Source organism: Perognathus longimembris, chromosome 26 (assembly GCF_023159225.1).
Source record: "Perognathus longimembris pacificus isolate PPM17 chromosome 26, ASM2315922v1, whole genome shotgun sequence".
Lineage (NCBI taxonomy): Eukaryota > Metazoa > Chordata > Mammalia > Rodentia > Heteromyidae > Perognathus > Perognathus longimembris.
In genome coordinates this window covers 13,032,490-13,055,101 of record NC_063186.1, presented here as the reverse complement: position 1 = coordinate 13,055,101, position 22,612 = coordinate 13,032,490, and positions in this window count along the sequence as shown.

Below are 22,612 nucleotides of genomic sequence, written 5' to 3'. Positions count from 1 at the left end.
AATGAGAATGTGGTCCTATTGCATTAAATGTCACAATAATGTGGAGAAACAATGGTGTGAAGCCCCAGGTTAATGAGGTCTTAATAAATGTGAATTCATAATACAGTTGAAGTCCTAATAGAACACAAGGTTACAGAGGGTTGAGATCATAGATGATGTTATGTAAAGTCATCCAGGGTATATACTGGGTGTGAGGATACAGTGTTTGTGAGGTCCCAGTGGGTATGAGGTCTAAATCTTCATGATGACACACTGGGTATGAGGTTACAATGGGCATGAGATCTTACTGGGTGTCTAAGACCGTAATATATATAAGGTCTAATGAGGATGAGATCACAATGAATATGAGGTCAAAAGTTGTATAAGGTTCTTATTGCTCTGTCTGTTCACACTCAGTGGTATGAGGATCTAATAAGTATACAATGAATAGGCTTTCACAGTATTTGTGAGGTCGCAATGGCTGTCAGGTCCTAATGGTTTGTGTAAATTCACAGTGAGAATAAGATCCTACTAAGCCTGAGGTCAGTGGGGTTGTATTCATACTGGACATGAGATCACAAAGAGTAAGTTCAAGTAGGCTTAGCTGCTACTGGGTGTGAAGTCACATGGGTATGAAGTAACAATGAGAGTTAGATCTTGATGAGCACGTGATCCTAATGAGTGTGAATAAACAATGTGTATTGTCCTAATGAGAAGTATGAAGTCACAACGGCTGTCAGGTCCTAATCTGTTTCAGATCACATTGGGCATTAGTCCTAATGAGTGTGAGGTCCTAAGGTGTGTGAAGTCACAATAAATAGGTATATTAGACAATAATGGGCATAAGGTTGCAGTAGTTGTGTGGTCCCAACAGGCTTGTGGTCATAACTGGCTTGAAGAGACAATGTGTGTGACAGTGTAACAGTGGGTGGAAGGACAAACATGCTATCATAATGGCCATTAGGCCCTGGTGGGTGTAAGTCATTAGGCATGAGGTAATATCAGGTATTTGAGGTCCCAATACGCATGAAGTCAAAAAGAGTGTGGAATTTCTAATGGACATGAGGTCACAACGATGGTGAGTTTCTAATGTGTATGTGGTCCCAATGGGTTTGTGGTCCCAATGGATTAGGTCCTAAGGGCGATATGGAATATGCTCACAATTGGCATGAATCTTCATAGGTAATATCATGTGGGTGTCAGGTCAAAATGAGGGTATGGATATGATATCCTAATGAGTGAGTTTCTTATGTGTGTGAAGGCACAATGAGTGTGAGATCACAATGGATGTTTGGTATTAGATGATGTGAAACCACAATGGGTACAAGGTCACTATGGCTATGATATCCTAAGGGGTGGGAGGTCTTAATATGCATGAAGTAGCAGTGAACGTGGGGTCACTCTAGGAGTGAATCACGTATGTGGAATATGGTCAAAATGTGCATGAAACCACATGGGCAGGAAGACATAATGGATGTAAAATCCTATGAATGTGAGGTCATCATGGGTGTGAGGTCATAATGGATAGAAGGTAGAAATAGGTGTGAGTTCACAGTGAGTGGGATGTCACAAAGTGTGTTTCATAATTGGTAATGTAGTTCACAATGGGAAATATGACAAAACGGGTGTGACATTCTGAGAGTGTTAGACCCATTGATAGAAAGGTCCTATTGTTTGTAGTGTTACAATGGGTTAGTGCTCACAATGAGCATGAGGTCCAAATGGATGTGAGACCCTAATGGGGTATGAGGTCAAAATATGTGTGAGGTGACAATGATCACAACAATGTCCTAATTGGCTCTATGTGGTCACAATATTCATGAGGTCACAATGGATCTGAGGTCTTATTGGTGTTAAGTGACATTGGTCTGTGGTCACAATGGGTATGATTGTGTAATAGGCAGGTGGTCAAAATGTGCAGTGCCCAGAGGGTATGAGGTCCTTGTAGGTATGAGGTCAGAGTGGGCATGAGATCTTAATAGTGGCATGAATTTCTAATGGCTGTTAAACATAAATGAGTCTGAGGTCAGAATGATTATGAGCGATGCCCCCCCCCCCATGGCCGTGATGTAAAATGGGTTTGAGGTCTTAATGAGAAGAGTGACGTGACAATGACATGATTTCAAAATGGTCATTGTTAGCATTTCCCTAGCCTCAGGGCCTCAGCTCCTCCCACTTGCCCCCAGATCCACCCATATCTAATGACCCACTCCTCTTCACTACCTAACTACTTCCCATTTACCCCTAGATGAAGAAGCTGCGTAGTGGATAATGTGCAATCGCCATGTAGCTCCCTCTCCTGTGTGAACTATGGCCCCACTAATAAACCTCCTTATGAACCTTCTTCTCCTGTCTGTAACTATCTCCACATGGTCCTCTGTGACAGCCAAGATCTGTTCTTCCATTGGTGCACAACCTGGGATAGCTTGCCCGGTGGATTTGCTCCCCCTTTTCTGGGGGGTCCAAGCTGCTCTGACCAGCTCCATCGCCATTACGCCCTGCCACATGTCTGTGTTCTGTTCGTGTCCTGTCTTCCATCTCCTGAACCGTCTGTAGTCATAGCATCCCACTTCAGTTCCCCATTGCAGCTAAACTGGTTTCTCAAAATTTGTCATCTTCATTTCCTCGCAGGATAATCTGTGAAATTTTTGTTTGGGGCAAAGTTTTAGTTTTCTAGCTGACCACGTGGTTCTAAAATATGGGCAATATAATTTCATTTTGCCACTGGAATTCCCTAAAACTTAAATGGCCAATAAAAAAAAAATCTAAGCTCACCCCAAAGCTTGTGCACAACTGTCTGTCTGTCTGTCTGTTGGTAAACCATGTAAAAAGTGGCATCATGGTTTCAAAATTACTTGCTTTTTTGACTACTATTTTAACTTAGTTTAAGTCTTGTGTTAAGCTGATCTTTGCAGACTGTGGGTGGAGTCACAATGAACAGCCTTGAGGTATTCCTGACTCTTATCAACAGACTCCAAGCCAAAAGAAAAAAAAACAAACCCAGGTTTTTAACCCAATCTGATCATGTTTGGGTGCAACCAAATGGGTCTATGAAAAACTCCAAAAGGTTCAAATATGCATCACGTGGTACAAGTACAATGATGTAAAACCTGTGTATTATTCTTTATGTCCATCTATGCTAAAAGGCAAGTGTACATCTGTTCCTGACAATTCTTTGGTTTAGACTAAGTGGCTGCTAACCTAGATTTTCCTGATCCAGGATTAATATTTTGCTTTGTAGGGTGCAGGTCAACATGTGTGCTAGCTGCATGCACTGTGGCAGTCGTGGCTACAGGAAGCTGCCTGCACAGTCTGCTCCCAAACTGGCTGGTTTCACTACTAGTGATTTCTCTCTCTCTCTCTCTCTCTCTCTCTCTCTCTCTCTCTCTATCTATCTATCTATCTCTCTCTGTCTCTCTCTCATGGGAAACTGCTCAGGGAATGTAGGAGTCCTGCCAAGATTTTGACATACCCAGAGTACTCCTGCCCTGGCTCTACCCCATTTCCCCCCCAAGATTAGAGTTGGCCTCATAGCAGCCCTGTCATGACAGAGTTGCAACCGAGAATTACTACAAGCTTAAAACATCTGAGTTCTATTTGGTGGCCACAGGGTTGCATTGGGGTAGCTATGGTGTCTTCCACCTCTAAGTCTCAGGAACTGTTGTGGCTGCTGCAGAGAGCAGACTTGGTTGGCCTTTGGTCTGAGTGGATTTTGTGACTAGGAAGATGGTTAAAGGGCCAAGCCTTCTAAAATATTTTAAAAGTTGTCACCCTACTTAAACTGGAGGGTACCAGCCTACAAAAGCCAGAGTACTCAGAGTATGCAACCAGGGAATACTGGGAAATTTCAAATGTCTTTAACCAGTCTGTGTAGAATTTTGCAGGCATCCCTGCAGCAGGTGTGTGAGGCCTTCCTTCTGTTGTTTGTGTGTCTTCTAACATTTGTTCTTATTGCTAAGCCCTTGCCTTGTAAAATACCTGTCAAATTTTATCCAAGGACACATACACAGGTTCACCAAGGAATAGTTGCCACTAGCTACATTCTCCTCGACTGGACCAGCCATATCTCTCTCCTACCCCTAATGTGCCCCTTGCCAACAGGAAGTAGCCAAAGAAAATCAGCACCCCTTTTCACTCTATAATTCAGAAGCCTGGAATGATATGCTTGTCTAGGAAGGCCACCATCTCTCTATGCCAGTCTGCACATAGGCTTCTTCATCCCCTTTGTTTTCCATGCAAGAAGTCTCCAATCAGCATCTGCATCACCTAGATACACCTGGAGGTACACCTGGAGACAGTTACCACCCCTTTCTCTGAGGGCACATCATGGACTGCCCCAGTCATGGCCTCCTCAAATTGTGGGAGGTTCCCAGATGCTGAGGTCACATCTGCATTCACCGTGGCCACAGCTCCTCCATTTCCCTTCCTACTTAATGCCAACCCTGCCAGTGGTGAGCACATTTCTGTGGGCCTTCCACTGCAAGGTGTGCTGGCCGTTTGCTCTCCTCCAGTGAACTCTTTTCTGCCTGAACCATGGGGTGGTTTCACTTCAGCAAACCTTACACAGAGTTCAAGCCCCAGAACCAGCAAAAAAAAAAGTCCTCTCAAACGAAGATTTGATTTCCATGTAAGTATTGCAAATTTACAGATATGAGAGGATAAATAAACCAAACTACTCAGAAAGGCTCTGCTGCCTTTTCAGATGATGTTTTGAGATTGATAACTTGAGGAAAATGAGGCTTAATGAAGGATTCTCAGAAGGATCATATGATGAACGTAGAAGTGCCATCTTTACATAGAAGAGAGACAACAGGATATACTCGCTCCTAAGGATGCATGTCTCATCCCAATAAATAACACTTGTCTGACAGCATGTATGCCTTTCTGAGAGACTTGATTCCCCAAAGCTTAAGCAACCCCGTACCCAAAATGCAGATAACAGAACGCCTTCCTTGTCTCAAGGGAAAGGACCTGTTTCATGGCAGGATACATTCTTACCTGCAAAGAGTGCCCCAAACACCCAGAAACTCAGAAAGTAACACCAAGAGTGATTAGAACAACGATAATCTGTCTTTACATGTGGACTATCGGTAATGTGCTCGCCTCTTATACATGAAGCCCTGGGTTCGATTTCTCAACACCACATATATAGAAATGCAGGTAGCAGAGCCAGCAGTTACTCTCACTTTGATCTCTGGCTGTGTTGCTATCACAAGGATATGCTAAGTGCAAGGATATTTGTTTACTAGTATCTCTGCCACTACTCGGAATTGCTTTGCAATGTCTGCCTTGCTATGTCCGCTGGAGTACATTCCAATGATAATCACCCTCATCCTGTCTTTACTGCCATCAAATGTTGCGAACTTCAAAGACTCTTTGTGTTCTTGAATTTTAGCAACCCCATGCTATTCCCTGGTTCCAAAACTGCATGTAAACTGGAAGTTAAGAATAAACTTGGCTGCAGTCTTGAGTTACAATCTCGAGATGCAGACCTCCTAAACCCCATCTTTTGTCTCTTGTCTTCTTTTTTCTCTTATCTACATTTCTTTTTCTTTAATCCTTGCCCCCTCAGTCAAGATTTCCTCTTCTCTGCCAGCTGGCTCGGCAGAGTGGTGCCCAAACTGGGACCTGAAAACCTGGGATGAAGGCAGAGGACCCTGCTGAGGTAAGAGGACGTCCAATCACTTGGGAAAGAGAGAAGGAGAGAGTATGGAAAATTATAGTAGGGAGTAAAATATAGTGGGACAAAGTAACAGTCGCACGCTGTACGGGCAAGCCCTTAAAGGGACGCTTCATGCCCGAGGAGTGAAAGTGGGGCGAAGTCAATTGGAACATTTCTTTCACTTCATTGAGGAAATATGCCCATGGTTCCCAGAGGAAGGAACCATTAACTTAGAAGTTTGGCAAAAAATAGGAAAAAGGATTCAGGGACATTATGACACAAAAGGCCCTAAAAAAACCCCAGTGGATGCCTTTACTCTTTGGGACTTCATCAGAGATTGCTTAGATCCTAAACATGAATGGATTAAATTCAATCAGTCGACAGGAGAAACTGAACAGGGACCTGATGAGAGTTACGCAGCCCCAGGAGCGTATGCAGCTTCCCAGGAAGAGCTGAGGATATTAATAAGGTCTGAACCCACTGGGCTAGATATTAGGGAAGAGTCAGATGGCTCAGCAACTGAGAAAGAAATATACAATGAGCCTACTAAAGATAGATTGACCCATGTTGAGTATATGTTTAAATCAGTTATAGCTCTATTGTCACAGCTTCATCCAGAACAACAAACTCCTTTAAAGGTAGATACTGGTGATCCCCCACCAACAGTCCTGACAGGCTTACAGCTCTCCTAGGTGATGGCTGCTCGCAGAGGGTAGGGACCTGAGACTAAGGAAATGCTAACACCACCGAGGTAACTTCTCCTGACTGAGCGCTCTACTTCCATCCACCATGACAACAACAGATTTGAAACCCCAACCAGGGTGAGTGACCATTACCAGGGGCTTGGATTGGATTTTCCAAATCTCTCCTCCAAGTTCTGAGCCCCACTCCCAGGAAAGGCCACTGGGCTGCTGACCTTAAGCCACTGGGCTAGGTAATTGTGGGTGTTTGGATTCAACTGATCTCTAGTTCAGCTCCGCTGATCACTCATCAAGTGAGGGACAGTCTAAATTGTTTCAGGAAAGCTGCTCAAATTTGAGCCCAATCTTACATATTTAGAATATTTTTCAGGACTTACCTAACTTCTATGAGCGCTCAGGCAATTGAAGTTCTCTCTGTCTCTTTTCTGCCTCTCTCTAAACTCTGCCTACCTGCCTGCAACATAGGATGGGCTGGTGCTAGCTTCCAAAGGTACCAATATTTGTTTAACATCTGCTTTGAAAGACTCAAAGCTTTCTTTGAGTCTTGTTATTCTTGCTATTGATGGTAAGTTTGAAGACTCAGTTAAATTCTGCTTGCTTGGTGAAATCGTAAGTTTTCTCTAGCATTGAGTACATAGTCGACAGTAGGATTGGTTGGAATGGAAGCCTGTCCATCCCCCAGGTGACAGGCATGCCAAATTCCTAGAGGCTGGGCATGGACTTGGAGTCTCCAGCTCTTGGTAACCCTGCCCCCACTCTGAACTCTCTGTAACTGTGGCCTTGCAGTTCAAAGGTGCCTTGCAATTCAAATGCAGGAAGATGAAGGTGTCTTATTGTGAGCTTGAAGTTTGTGTTCTGTTCATGCCCTGTCTCCCGTAAGTTCCCCATGGGAGCTGAACTGGTTTCTCAAAATGTGGCTTCTTGGATAATCTGTGAAAATTTTGGTTTGCTGGAAAAGTTTTTTTTTTTTGTTTTGGCCAGTCCTGGGCCTTGGACTCAGGGCCTGAGCACTGTCCCTGGCTTCTACCCACTCAAGGCTAGCACTCTGCCACTTGAGCCACAGCGCCGCTTCTGGCAGTTTTCTGTATATGTGGTGCTGGGGAATCGAACCTAGGGCCTCGTGTATCCGAGGCAGGCACTCTTGCCACTAGGCTCTATCCCCAGCCCCTGCTGGAAAAGTTTTTTTTTTTGTTTACTATTTAACCATATGGTTCTAGAATATAGGCTATCATTTGCCACTGGAATTCCAGCAAACTTACATGGCCAATTAAATTACAATTCTAAGCGACCCCAAAACTTTTGCACACTGTATGTGTATGTCTGTCTGTCTATGTCTATCTGTTTGTAAAACTTAAAAACAAAACAAAAAGCAGGTTTTAACCCAAACTGATCATGTTTGGGTGCAAACAAATGTGTCTAAGAAAAACTCCAAAATGTTCTAGTCAAGTGTACATCTAATCCTGACAATTCTTTGATATAGATTAAGATTTTGCTTCTCCATTTTTTAAAATTTTATTTCCTATGCTCTCATAAACTCTTTAAGATGAAGGGACCAGAGACATTTTGGAACAACTGCACAAATGTGACTATTAACCTAAATTTTCCTCACCCAAAATTAACATTTTGCTTTATAGGATGCAAGTTAACATGTGTGCTAGCTGAGTGGACTGTGGCTGTCTGTGGCTACAGGAAGCTGCCTCCACAGTCAGCTCCCAAACTGCCTGGTTTGCTCAGGCAATCTAGGAATCCTGTGAGGATTTTAACAGGCCCAGGCTGTCAAAGGCTACTACCCTGTCTCTGCCTGCCCAATGATTAGAGTTGGGTTTATAGAAGGCCTATCATGACAGAGTTGCAACCGAGAGTTATTCCAAGGTTAAAAGCATCAGAGTTGTGTTTCACGACCACAGGGTTACATTGGGGTAGCATTGGTGTCTTCTCCCTCCATGACTCACAAACTTTCCTGGCTGCTACAGAGAGCAGACTTGGTTGGCCTTCAATCTGTGTGCATTTTGTGACTAGGAAGATGGTTAAAGACCCAAGCCTTCTAAAATCTGTTTTAAAAAATTCCTTTAACCAGTCTGTGTAGAAATTCACAGGCAACCAGCAGAAGGTGTGGCACCAAATTTCTAAATTAAAAGGGGGGTAATTATACCCCTTCTCTCCTGTTAATATTCTTTCTCATGCTTTATTCGTACTAATTGTTCTAAATTTGGACTGTAATGGCCTTTTTGCAGCACAGCGATCTGGGAAAAGAGAGAGCAAAGAGCTTTTGCCCAAGTTAAGTGGAAAGACCCTTTAACAGGTGCTTTGCATGGGCCCGATTCAATATTGACATAGGGTCGAGGACATGTCTGTTTTTTTTTCATAGGATGAAAATGATGCCCGCTGGCTACCTGAGCATTGCGTTCAGATTGTGGAAGCTCATCAGAATGGTACAAGCGCTGACCCACTGGGCTTACGTGCCAGATCCCCCGATTGTGCACCCTGAGACTTAGGAAGGAGCTTAGGTATTCATCCATGTCAACAGATCAGCATATGGTACAGCTTCAGATCATTTTGTCCAACATGTTTAAATGGGAGATTTTGCAGCTTCTGGCATTGGAACCCCTTTATGTTTTACAAGTGACTCCAACAGTCATATTCCAGGCGGTAACGTAATGCAATCCATAAATCATAGAATTTGGATTCCTGATAATAGTCAAGTTTATAACATACGAATGACTTCATTGCCTACTGGGTTCCCTGTACATGCTAATTCTACATCATCCTTCATGACACCTCGCTTTATCAATTCTTCTCAAATTGTAGAATCCATGGGAGAACTACACCCCATAAAGTGTAGACATGAACATCCTTTTACAACCAATATTTCAGGAACTAATTCTCATTTGATAGACTCGTCTGGAGCCAATCTCACCAACAAGTACAACCCAGGTCAGTGGTGGATGAATGGACACACTCAACGTCATGTCTGGATGTTAGTGGCTTCCCTAAATAATATCTCCTGACCCACTTCTTCTTCTTTAAAAATATTATGAGTTGTTTAACACCTCTTTATGTCATTATGTATGGACCTTTTAATATTTTTATAGGAGCCATGTATTTCAATGTTACTTGTACTAACTGTTCTTTTACAAATTGCTTGTATAGTGATCTGACTGATTCTGAAATTGTTATTAAGCAGCCTCCGTTTGTCATGCTTCCTGTGAACATATCTGATGCTTGGTATGAAGAAACAAGTATTCAAGTGTTAAAACATTTAAAAGAGATCATGCGCCCTAAATGATTTATAGGGCTATTGATAGCAAGCACTGTAGCCTTTATTTCCTTAGCTGTTTCTGCTGTAGCAGCTACTGTGGCTTTAACAAATTGTACAGACAGCTCATTATGTTAATCAGCTTTCTCATAATACTACTCAAGCCCTGCACTTTCAAGGCAGGATTGATGATAAGGTAGAACAAAAATTAGAAGCATTGTATAAATCTGTGTTGTCTCTGGGAGAACAAATTTGTGCTTTACAAACTTTGCAACGGGTGCACTGTCATGCTTGGTTTGACTTTATTAAATCCATAAATATATTTATTTAAATCCATAAATATAATGGGTCGAGCTATCCTTGGGAACAAGTTTGAGCACATCTAAATGGTATTTGGCACCATAATAATTTGTCCTTAGAACTCTTTCAACTCCATAGGCAAATAGCTGGACTAGAACAAGCTCCGCCTCTGGATTCTGAGGTGGCAAAAACAGCAAAAGAATTGTTTGAACAACTTCAACATTATATCCCTTCCTTGACTAATGTTAAGGGGTGCTAATGACATTGCTTGGACCAGGGATACTATTGCTCATGGTTTTCCTATGTCTTCCTTGCATTGTACGCATATTGCAAAACTCTTTCATGAGTTTAGCCAGCCAGCTGCATAAGGTCAAGCAACAAGTGAATGAATTTTCCCCTGAGAGGAATCGCAGCCAGAGACAGGTACGAGGGTGTCTCAGTCTGACCAACCTATGATAGGGCCTTCAGCTTTGCTCTGAAGTAGATCCCGATGACAGGTAAGGCAGGCTAGGTTACCCACAAAACATAGGACAGGCGGGTTCGCTTCTTTAAACAAAGACGGGGGAGATGTAGGGAACGGAGCAAGCAGTTATTCTCACTTTGATCTCTGGCTGTGTTGCTATCACAAGGATATGCTAAGTGCAAAGACATTTGTTTACTAGTATCTCTGCCACTGCTCGGAATTGCTTTGCTATGTCCGCGGGAATACATTCCAATATATTAATCAACCTCATCCTGTTTTTACTGCCATCAAATGTTGTGAACTTCAAAGACTCTTTGTGTTCTTGAGTTTTAGCAACCCCATGCTATTCCCTGGTTCCAAAACTGCATGTAAACTGGAAGTTAAGAATAAACTTGGCTGCAATCTTGAGTTACAATCTCGAGATGCAGACCTCCTGAACCCCATCTTTGTCTCTTGTCTTCTTTTTTCTCTTATCTACCTTTCTTTTTCTTTATTCTTTGCCCCCTAAATAAGGATTCCGTCTTCGCTGCCGGCTGGCTGCCAGAAGTGGCGCTGTGGCTAAAGAGGGAGGGTGCTAGCCTTGAGCAAAAGAAGCCAGGGGCAGTGCTCAAGCTGAGCCCACACAACAGGACAGGCAACAAATACAAAACAAACAAGCAAAAATCCTTGCCTTCTCTGATGTGCTGAGAAAGTGTGAGAAATTTGGTTTATTGTAGCCAGGATTTTCTAAGAAGGGTGATCATGACAGCATGTTAACTGTACCTCCTAAAGCCTGCATCCTGCCTGCCTGCCTGTGTGAGTGACTGCCATGATTACCCATCTCTCAGAAATCCCAGGCTAGAATAAACAGAAAAATTTACAACATACATAACTACTATTATTTTATAATAGACATTATTTGCTAAACCAATCTGACTGCCCTTAAGCACAAGGTATAAAGGATTTGGGGGCATGTTGTATATATTATTTAAAATGCTTGCCTTCACTGATGTGTTGAGACAGTGCAGGAAGTTCTCTTTATTTTATCATGGAATTTCGCAGAGAAGGGTGAACATGACAGTATGTTGACTGTACCTCCTAATGCCTCCCTGCCTGACTGCCTTCCTGACAACTGCCTGTTTGGCTGCCTGCATGCATTCCTGACTGCTTGCCTGCATGCATGCTTGCATACCTGCCCTCCTGCCATGATCCTCCACCTGTCAGACATCCCATGCTACAATAAACAGAAATAATTTCCAAAAACCATAGCTACTGTTATATCATAACTGGCATATTTGCACAACCAATCTGGCTGCCCTTAAGCACAATATGTAAAGGATTTGGGAGCATGTTGTGTACATTATTAGAAATCCTTCCCTTCCCCAAATTCTGCACAAAGTTCTATTTATTGTAGCCGGGATTACTGAGGGAAGGGTGATCATGACAGGATGGTGACTGTACCTCCTAATGCATGCATGCCTGCCTTCACACCTGCGATGATCACCATCTGTCAGAAATCTCAGGCTACAATAAACAGAAAAAAATTACAATAAACATAGCTATTATTATGCCATAATTGACATTATTGCTCAACCAATCTGATTGTCCAAAATCAAAATGTATAAAGGATTGGGTGGCATGTTGTATTCAATAATAAAAATGCATGCCTTCCCAGATGTGTTGAAACAGTGCACGAAGTTCTGTTTATTGTCTCCTGGGAATTCAGAGAGAAGGTTTATCATGACTTCATGTTGACTGTACCTCCTAATGCTTGCCTGCCTCCCTGCCTGCCTGCCTGCCATGATCACCTATCTCAGAAATCTCATCCTACAAAAAAAACAGAAAAAAAATTACCAAAAAAAAAACCCAGCTACTACTTTGTCATAATGGACACTATTTTCTCAAACAATTTGACTGCCCTTAAGCACAGTATATAGAGGATTTGGGTAGATGTTTGTACATTATTAAAGATGCTTCCCTTACCAGATGTGTTGAGACTGTTAACGAAGTTCCATTTATTGTATCCTCATAATTCTTACAAAAGAGTGATCATGACTGAATGTTGATTGTACCTCCTTATGCTTGACTGCCTGACTGCCTTCCTTCCAGCTTTCCTGCCTGCCTGTTTGCCTGACTGCCTGCCATGATCACCCTTCTCTCAGAAATCACAGGCTACAATAAACAGAAAAAAATTGCAACACAACATACCTACTATTATATCATAATTGGCATTGTTTGCTTAGCCAATCTTACTGCCCTTAAGAACAATGTATATATGATTTGGGGCACGTTCTATACGTTAGTAAAATTCTTTCTTTCACAGATGTTTTGAGACCATATGAAGTTGTTTTTATTGTAACCTGGGATTTCTGAGAGTGGAGTGTTCATGAAAGATGTTGATTGTAACTATTAATGCTTGCCTGCCTGCCTGTCTGCAATGATCATCCATAACTAAGAAATACGAGGCTACAATAAACAGAAAACATTTACAAAAAATATCGTTACTATTATGTCATAATTGACATATTTTCTCATCAAATCTGATGGCCCTTAAGCACAGTTTATAAACATTTGGAGGCATGTGGTAATAGCGTAATTAAAGCAAGATTCTATAGAAACATATTGAACAGCTATTCCTGCAACATCAACAAGAACAAGAGCTCAAATATCAGATGAGGGAATTTTATTTTTTTTATTTTACTTTTTAATTTAATTTTATTTTAAAGGTGATGTACAAAGGAGTTACAGTTAAATATGTAAGGTCGAGAGTAAATTTCTTGTCAAGTTTGTTACCCCTTCTCTCATTTATCTTCCACTTTCCCTCCCCTTTAGCCTTCCTCCCCAAGTTGTGCAGTTCAACTCCAACATAATGTCTTATTCCTGGGAATGTGGCTGAGGGATAGAGAGCTTGCCTATCATGCATGAAGCCCTTGGTTTGATTCCTCAATACCACATACACAGAAAAAGCCAGAAGTGGCACACTTGGTAGAGTGCCAGTCTTGAGCAAAAGAAGCACAGGGACAGTGTGAAAGCCCTGAGTTCAAGTCCCAGGACTGGCAAAAATTGGAGTTTTATTTTCATTTATATAAGAAAATAAAAGGGATGCATCGAGCCTTGAGCACCTTTATGAAGAGAAGAGCCTCCAACATGTGTGATGAGGAGAGAATTGTATGTAAGCTTTACATTGAAATTCCAGTTCCAAGGCCAACATCATAAAATGTAGTGATTACTACTATCTTTTGAGCACATTTAGATTGAGAAACTGGAAAGAAGGGAACATAGGGGATGATAGAGGATGAAAGTACCTTTGTTTCTCTCTGCCATGTCTGTAAGTGTAAGGGTGAGTGTGTGGGTGCGAGCAGGCATGTGCATATGTGTGTGTACACACACATTCTGAAGAAATTCATATGAAATCAACAAGTCATTATTCAAAGAAGCATGGAGGCAAGATGGAAATCCAAAGGAGGGACAAAGTGGTTCAAGAAAAGTATTTGTATGTGTGAAATAACGCAATGGAAGTCTATCATGTTAGTTATGTCTTCTAAGGAGAAGAAAAAAGTGAGGTTGAAGAAAATCTAAGTGAACATACACAAACTAAGCAGTAACCTGCAAGTAACAATGAAGATATATTGAAAACTTTTTGCCAACATTGGCAACAGTGTTTCAAAAAAAGCAAATATTAGCATTTGAGAGATTCAGTAGATGTTTATGAAAGCCAAAACGTAGAAATGCTTGTTCTTATATGTAATGACAGAATTTAAAGTTCCTAATGTAGACAGGAATGCAAAGAAGATATCTAAAGGCAATATATATATATATATATATATATATATGTACATATATCTACAACAAGTTATTCCCAGACAAGCTCAATTAAGAGAATATATTTCACAAGGCCTGTTCTACAAGAAATACTAAAATATTCTGGCCAAAAGGCAGAACCACTAATGAACTGGAAAAGTATACATGAATATATAAAACTTACCCATTAGAATGTGCACATAAGGGGGCTGAGAATGTTCTAAGCATGTAAACATGTTAGCAAACCAATACACAATTCTAATGCAGAAGGAAAATTAAAATAACTTTATGTCATAATTATTGTAAAACAATGTAAATTTAGATCTCCAATACTAAATATGGTGGGAGGAATACAATGCAGTTGCAATTTGTATTTGATTTTAATATTTCATTTAAAATATTAAAAGATTTCATTATACATATATGTACATTTTTCTCATGGACTGTGATCTATTACTTGTGTAAGTGTTTGTCTCATTTTCTATCATCCGTATTATTATCCTAGGTTAATGTAATTATACCAAAATAGCTTTCTGAAATCTATTTTAAGGTCCTTAATTATGAGAACATCTGTAATAGAGAAATGAAAACTCATAATTCAGAAATAAAAATACATTACTATTGGACTCAATAACCACGGAGGTCTCTAAAATTATAGAAAGAGTGGAAGAAGTTTCTATAAATCTGGAGAACAAGTTACATAATGGCAGTAATGAGACGTGCTCTGTCAACTGGGAGTGGAACTGGGACTGGGAGTGGAAATGCAGAAAATGCTACCTGTGAGAACTAGAATGGCTGAATGAACAAAAACTCAAATCCAAATGACAGGTTGATTCCAAGATACTCACTTCAACACCAGAGGACCTCAGTGATCCCAAGAAAAGAGTGGCATAGGCAGTTCAGGCCAATAAAAGCCAAAAGTAAACAGGAGATTCTGCAGTATGTCACACAAGTAGACTTCAATCAAAGCAATGAAAAGTGGAAAATTTGTTATGCAATGATAGAAGGTATCAAATCTACAAGAGGAAATAGGAAGTCAGAATATATATTTACACACTGTCCAAGCACTGAACTTTAGTAGAAGACTTTGAGATAGTCCTCAGTAGAGTAAAAGCTGAAGAATTTATGGAGAAATCATTCAGACAAAATCAACAGGGAAGCATTAAAGTTAATTTCCATGCTGACCAAGTGATTTTTCACACACACTAACATAACATGTCAACCAACTTATAAGGAAAACTTCTCTCTTAAACATACAGAATGTTCTCAGTAGGGATCATGGAATGGGATAGGAAAAAAGAAAACAGCCACAATTTTTAATTGTCGAAAGTAGATTGAGCACACATGCAGATCACATGTAATAAGGATAGAAATTGATGTGGAAATTATGTATATAGCATAGGTATGAATTATTTCTCAACCATAATTCAATAGTTAAATTATAATTACAGTAAAAAAATCGATTTAGTTAAATAATAGTGCATGATAACGTGAATTGTTTTTCATGCCAGATTTCAAGATATGAACTGAAACTAGGAACAAATGAAAATAAAAATATTATCAGAATCCATGCATATAGTAAAGGAAGGCTTAAAAGGATAATCTAATACCTTTTATTAACTCAATAGGAATGATATTTAACTAGAAAACCTACACTATATTTAAAAGAACCAGCAAACCAAACCCCAAATTAGTAGAAAGAATGAAATAATCAGGTTTAAACAGAATCAAAACACAACAGCATGGGCTGGGAATGTGGCTTAGCAGTAGAGTGCTTACCTAGCTTGCTTGAAGCCCTGGGTTTGATTCCTCACTACCACATACACAGAAATAGCCAGAAGTGGCTCTGTGGCTCAAGTGGTAGAGTGCTAGTCTTGAACAAAAGAAGCTCAGGGACAGTGTCCAGGCTCTGAGTTGAAGACCCAGAACTGGCAAAAAATAAAAATAAAATCCAGCAGCAATAATCAATAAAATAAAGAGGAGATCCTACAAAAACAAAAGCTCAGGGAGAGTTCCCAAGCCCCGGGTTCCCAAGACAAGCACGATGGAAAGAAAGATAAGCAAACATAGATGTGACATGTATCTCCTATAGCAGGAAATAGATTAATTCCTCTCCAGTCCATCTTGGCTCTTGATGGTGGAAAGCAACCTCAGGCTACAATTATCACACCAGCACCTGAAAAATAGTACAAATGATAGGGGCATTGACATTGTATCGGGCAACAGGAATCAAATAAACTTCTAGAATTTCTTGAAATTCCTCATAGCTATTTCTTTTTCATACTTTTTTTCTTTTCTCTCTTATTTTGTACAGTCATTTATTAGTGATGCTCTCTAGTGTAGATCACAAGCCAAGGACACATAAGAAAAGTAGATCTTGTTTTGTGCAGATAAAATTGTTCCATAGGGATCATTGATACTGCGTGGCAACACCTGGATTTGGGGGTATATATCTGGCACGAAATAATGATACAGTACCTAGTTTGATATGGTAACTACATGCCTACACAAAGAGAAAGAGGATAAACAGAGAGCCTGACAGAGAAAGAGAGATGGAATGTGTGTGAGCATGTACACCTGTGTGTTATGGTTTGAAATCAAGAGCCTGAATTCATTGTCCTCAAGGTTTTTTGCTGAAGGTTTGCACTCTGTCACATGAGACACATCTACTGTTCCAATGTTTGAGTGATTAATTGGTGATAAAATTCTCATGTATTTTCATGCCTGGGCTGGCTCCACATCTCAATCTTCACCTATCAGCTTCGTGAGTAGTTAGATTTACAGCCATAAACCACTAGAGTGGGAGAAGAATTTTATCATGGTCCTCAAAATGTGAGAGTAACCAAAGAACTCTTCTCAGATCAGTGAACTGTGGAATAGGAAATGTATTTGAAGCCTTTTAGCTCTGAACTCTTGCTACAGACTTGGGTTGTTTGTCATAACATCACTTCATCATCCATGGTGACAGCTGAGATGGTGGAGATTCAGGAACGTGGCCATAAAGTGAAGAGCTTAACAGAAATGGAAAGGAAAAGCTATGTGAAAGGAAACCAGAGTCCTATCTGACTAGCACGCAGGAAATTACTCAACAACAGTTACAGGATAATATAATTAAACTGAGCTCTTTCCGTTGCACTAGGGATGGGAGGTTAGGTTAGAGAAGACTGACAGCATTCATGTGTGAGCTAGAGCTTCCTCATCTGTTGCCCAAACAGGAAATGGAAACGCAACAATGTGTTACTTAGAGCATATTCTCTTTGTAGTTGGAATCATCGCTGTTACTGTGATCTGTTCCCAAGGTGGTGAGAGGGAAAACTCAGCAATCATCATATCGCCTTCCATGAGTATTCGCTGCTTCATCTTGGAAAAGCAGCTAGTGCCGGCCAAGGACCTGACAAGGAGGGGGAGGTGGAGAAAAAGGATGTGAAAATGAAAGGGCACATCACTGAAGCATCTGCCAACCTGAAATTCTCTCTGGAAGTGAGGCCCACAGTGTCTGGTATGTATATTCGTATATCTTTGTATAGGTGTGCATGTCACTTTTTATTGACAGAGATATACACTGTTGTCCATCTTTCATTGTAGCATCTTGTGAATCCCCAGGAACAATGTGTAAAGTCCTTCCCTGGGGCTCTCCATCTGAGGACTTGCATCCAAGAAAAAATTTTTTTTGGAAAACATGCTTGCCATTCTCCTTCTTCATCGCAGGTACTATGATTTCCTCTAAGATCACGGATAGTGAGACTTGGGATGAAGTTATTTTTGATATATTTTATTCTACATCTGTACCCAGAAACTTTTTGCGTGAAATCTATTTCAGATCAAACAACTGGATTGCATCAGATGGTGCATGGAAATGGCCAGAATACAATCTGTGCAAATGAGATATCAACCAAAGTTATTAGTACATTGTATCCACAGGGTGAGTTCACACACCCAATGTCCATTACAGCCATCAGATATTAATAGTTGATTCAAGCAGGTTTCAATAATAATTCTATGTGCACAGCCCTCCTCAAATGGACCCTGAACTATTGCCCAAGGAAGCAGCAATGCTGACATTTCTCTTCAAAAGGTCAAGGTCAAGGCCAATGCAAAAATTGAGTTGTCCATTTCCATCCTGAACGTTTAGCTTCCAACAGGTCATTTTTACTAAACTTTCTAACATAGAAATGGTTACTTTCCTGATACACTTCTCTGAGAACATAGAGTAATTGATGAAATTCTTCTTAATTCTATGTTTTGCTCTTGTCAAAATATATTAGACCCAAATTTCATGGAGAGTCTTTTTATCACCCTGGAGAAGACAGATACATCAGGGCAGTGAACACACTCTGTGCATACCTGCACTGTTGGATGTACATTATATCACAATCACCCATAACCATGCTGTGGCTATTACAAAGACATGAAGGACTTAACAGTACAAGAAATTTTAAAATGAAGTATATAACAAAAACCTTTCCAATGAGATTGATACTGGTCTATTATTCCTGTATATTCATTGCATTATACAGGATTTTATCACTGAATTAAAAAATTCTTGGCAGTATATGTACAGAGGTCTTATTGAGACATGTCCATGTATGCATGCAATGGGCCTCAGCCTCACAAGGTAATGGCTGTTGTTGGGCTCTGGCTATACTTTTAAGGGGCTGTCCTGAGAGACCTGCCTCTTCTCCCGACATGGGGCTGCATGGCTGTTATCCACTCCTACGTTTTCCCCCGTGTCCCGAACCAGAAAGGCGGCTCTGACAAGCCCCGCCTTCTGCCTCAGGCATGTGTGTGTCAAAATGACGCCAGGCAGAACCCAGTGGGTAGTCCTGTGGGATGTGATGATTGCCCATAGAGGAAGTCCCATGACGTCACTGTGATGGACAGCTCATTATCGGTCTATCGCCATGCCTAGTTAGCCACACCAAATCCCTTCCCTTCCTGCCACCATTACTGCTATAAATGTGGGTGTTTTTCCCTGAGTAAACAGGAATTCCAAGAAGCTTTCCCTGAGAACGCCCTTGAGTCCTGCTTCCTCATTCTTAAGTGTGAGAGGGAGGAGGGGCGTCTCGGGACTAAACACATCCAAGGCTTGCACATGAGAGTGCACTCCAGCTGTTCCACCCACAGGACTGGGCGGAACACGCGCGAGGGTGAAAGGGTCTCAACACAGGCTGTGATTAATACCATAAATATTTTTAGTTTCTTGTGGAATATACATACAGATTTCCATAATGGATGAAATTAAATTCCCTTGATTTGTGTGTAAGTATGCTCTTTCTCTTATTCTTGGCAGCATTTTTTACTAGATAGTAAGCTAGACATTGTCACTGGAGTGAGATAAAATTCAGTGTCATTTGGCTTTGCATTTTCCTTATCCCAAAGACGTTTAGTATGTTTTTGTATAATTTTGTGTGCCATGTATACTTCTGGTTTTGAGAAATGTCTTTAATTTTATTTTCCAGTTAGTCAGTTTTCCAGTTTATTTCTTTTTTTTTTTTTTTTTTGGCCAGTCCTGGGCCTTGGACTCAGGGCCTGAGCACTGTCCCTGGCTTCTTCCCGCTCAAGGCTAGCACTCTGCCACTTGAGCCACAGCGCCACTTCTGGCCGTTTTCTGCATATGTGGTGCTGGGGAATCAAACCTAGGGCCTCATGTATCCGAGGCAGGCACTCTTGCCACTAGGCTATATCCCCAGCCCCAGTTGTCCAGTTTATTTCATAGGAGTTTAGGTTTCTGTGCTTTCAGCATATCCTGGTTATTAATCCCTTACCATGTATTTAATATGAAAATTCTGTAGGCTATATATTGTCTGTTGGCTCTTTACATCATGTGCCAAAGAATTTAGTTTGATATAACCCCCTTTGCCAATTGTTGCTTTTATTTGCTGCCTGTACAAAAATTTTCATTGTTGTTGTTCTTTGTGCTGTAGTCCTTTATCTTAAGCTTTAGCTCTTTAATATTTTGGAGCTTGAAAAACAAGGTAAAAAAAACCCAAGGTCATGTGCAGCTTAAGCCTTCCTGGACATAGTATTTAGGAGAAGATGGGTGCAAGTATGATCACAGAGAAAGAAACTCTGTGAGTGGAGCCATTCAATGAGCACATTCCTTGGCCTTCTGTGTCCTCATGTGGGACCTTTGCAGCCAGAGGGAATGTGGCTCACTCATAAACCAGAAGAAACTCTACAGCAAGCCTTTTCTTCCAGAACTCTGAGAAAAGCCCTTCATTGGAAGAATAGACCAAAAAAATGTAGCATATGCACACAGTGGATTTCTACACTTCCATCACAAAGTAATATATTGTACCATTTGGGAGAAAATGGGAGGAATTAGAAAATATACACATATATATTAAGGAAAGTAATCCAGACCCAAGTAAATCCCAGGTTTCATGACTTCCCTCATTTATTGTAACTACAATATGCCTGTAAATTTACAACTAAACACACTGGATGGTAAAAGTAAAAAAGATACCCTTCAACATGATAAACAATCCAGGATTCTAGATAAGAGGACCACAAAGGCTCAATTGCTATGTGCATGAGATAAAGAAGTCTTATTCATGAAGAGAGTACCAGATTCTTTCTGGAAGGAACAGACTTAACCTAGATATAGACAAGGCACGGATTCTGAAAGGAGAAACTCTAGCCACACAGGATTATCTGGGAAGGAGCTGGTTGTCCCTACACATTACATCAATAAGCATGTAATGGCATTGCTCCAGTCACTGAGCATAAACAAATGTACACACACATACACACACACAAACTAGGCTAGGGCTCTCTATATGTATGCATATATATATATATATATACATATATATGTTATTACAAAACAAACACACAACACACATATACATATATAGAGAGAGAGAAAGAGAGATATATGTATCTACATATATACACACATGCATAGGTGTATGTATATTTATATATGATTGGGAAAGTAGACAGCCATGTGGTTCAGGCAGAAAATAGTTTATTTGGGAGGGCCAAACTTCTGAGCTCTACTCTAGAGTAGGGCCTAGCACACAGATGCCTGACTACTCATGGAGAGATATTCCTTAAGGGAAAGCAAGAAGGAGGCATGACTAAAGTGAATGAGGGAGTGACCTCAGAGGAGGAGGAAGTGATCTCAGAGCCTAGAGGACCTGCACTTTCATGCAGGTAGGTGGTGACCAGTTACCTTGGCTACAGATACTGGTGGAAGACCAGGTGCAGTCTTGAATGCAGAGGGAACAAAGCGGATCGGGTCTATGTATGGTAAAAGATGAAGAGAATACAAACTAAAGGACCAGTATTCCTGGGTGGACCTAAAATGTGTGCATATATATATTATATATATATATATGTATATATATATATATATATATGTATGTATGTGTGTGTGCATGTGTGTGCGTATATGCACACATACACACATATATATACATACATATGTATATATTAACGCATATATACATCTTTTTACTATATATACTATAGCTATATAGGTAGATTGATAGAAGACACACACACACACACACACACACACACACACACACACACACACACAGAACCAAATGGAAATAATCCTGTCCTCTGATAATTTTTGACAAGGCCAGTGTGCCTTGTACCTCTCTACATTTCCATCTCAATTCAGCATTTGGCCTAGCGATTTTAGAAGTTATTGGAGTGATTTTCTTACAATTATTTCCTTGATTTTTTTTTTGAGAGACAGGGAGAATGAGGAGGAAAACACCTAATTATCTTCCTTTGGAATTGTACTCATGTTCTGAGGAGCCAGGTACAGTTACTTCCTTTTCTAAGCTAAAGAAGAGTCACTGCTTTCCATCCTCACTTGGTCGACTTTGAAATGTTTGAACTCGTTGTCATTTTCCTTTGTGATCTCTTCCAGATTGTGTTCTTCCTTGGTTGCGAGGCTCTGCATTCTCTTCTCTATTCTAATGGGAGTATCAGCTATTTCCAAATACAGGGCTGGAAGGCATAGTCTGGCTTTTCCCCCTATATATAGTTCACCAAAATGCTTTGTGATTTAATCCTCAAAATACTTCTTTAAAACATCTGAGTAGATGTTACCATGTAATGTGGGGCTGTATATCGTAAACCAAAAGAGGTCATTTATAAGAAGCAAGTGTAAATCAGATGTTGTGATTTAAGAGATCCATAAAATGAGAAGTTTGAGGTGACCTAGTAGCAAAATAATCATAAGACATTAAGACTGTCAAGTACAGCATGGAATTATATTTTGTGATTTTACATTGAACAAATAATATTTTTTATTTTACACAGGGCCATAATAATATGTGTACATGTGATCTGAGATACTGTGTAAAGTCTCCACAAGAGCAATATTCACAAAACAATTTCATCAAAATCTCTACATTTCCTTAATTTATTCCAATTCACCAACATAAATGGAAATTAAGTTGAAATAATGAAAAACAAAATTCCCCCCCAAAAGTTGAATAAAATATATA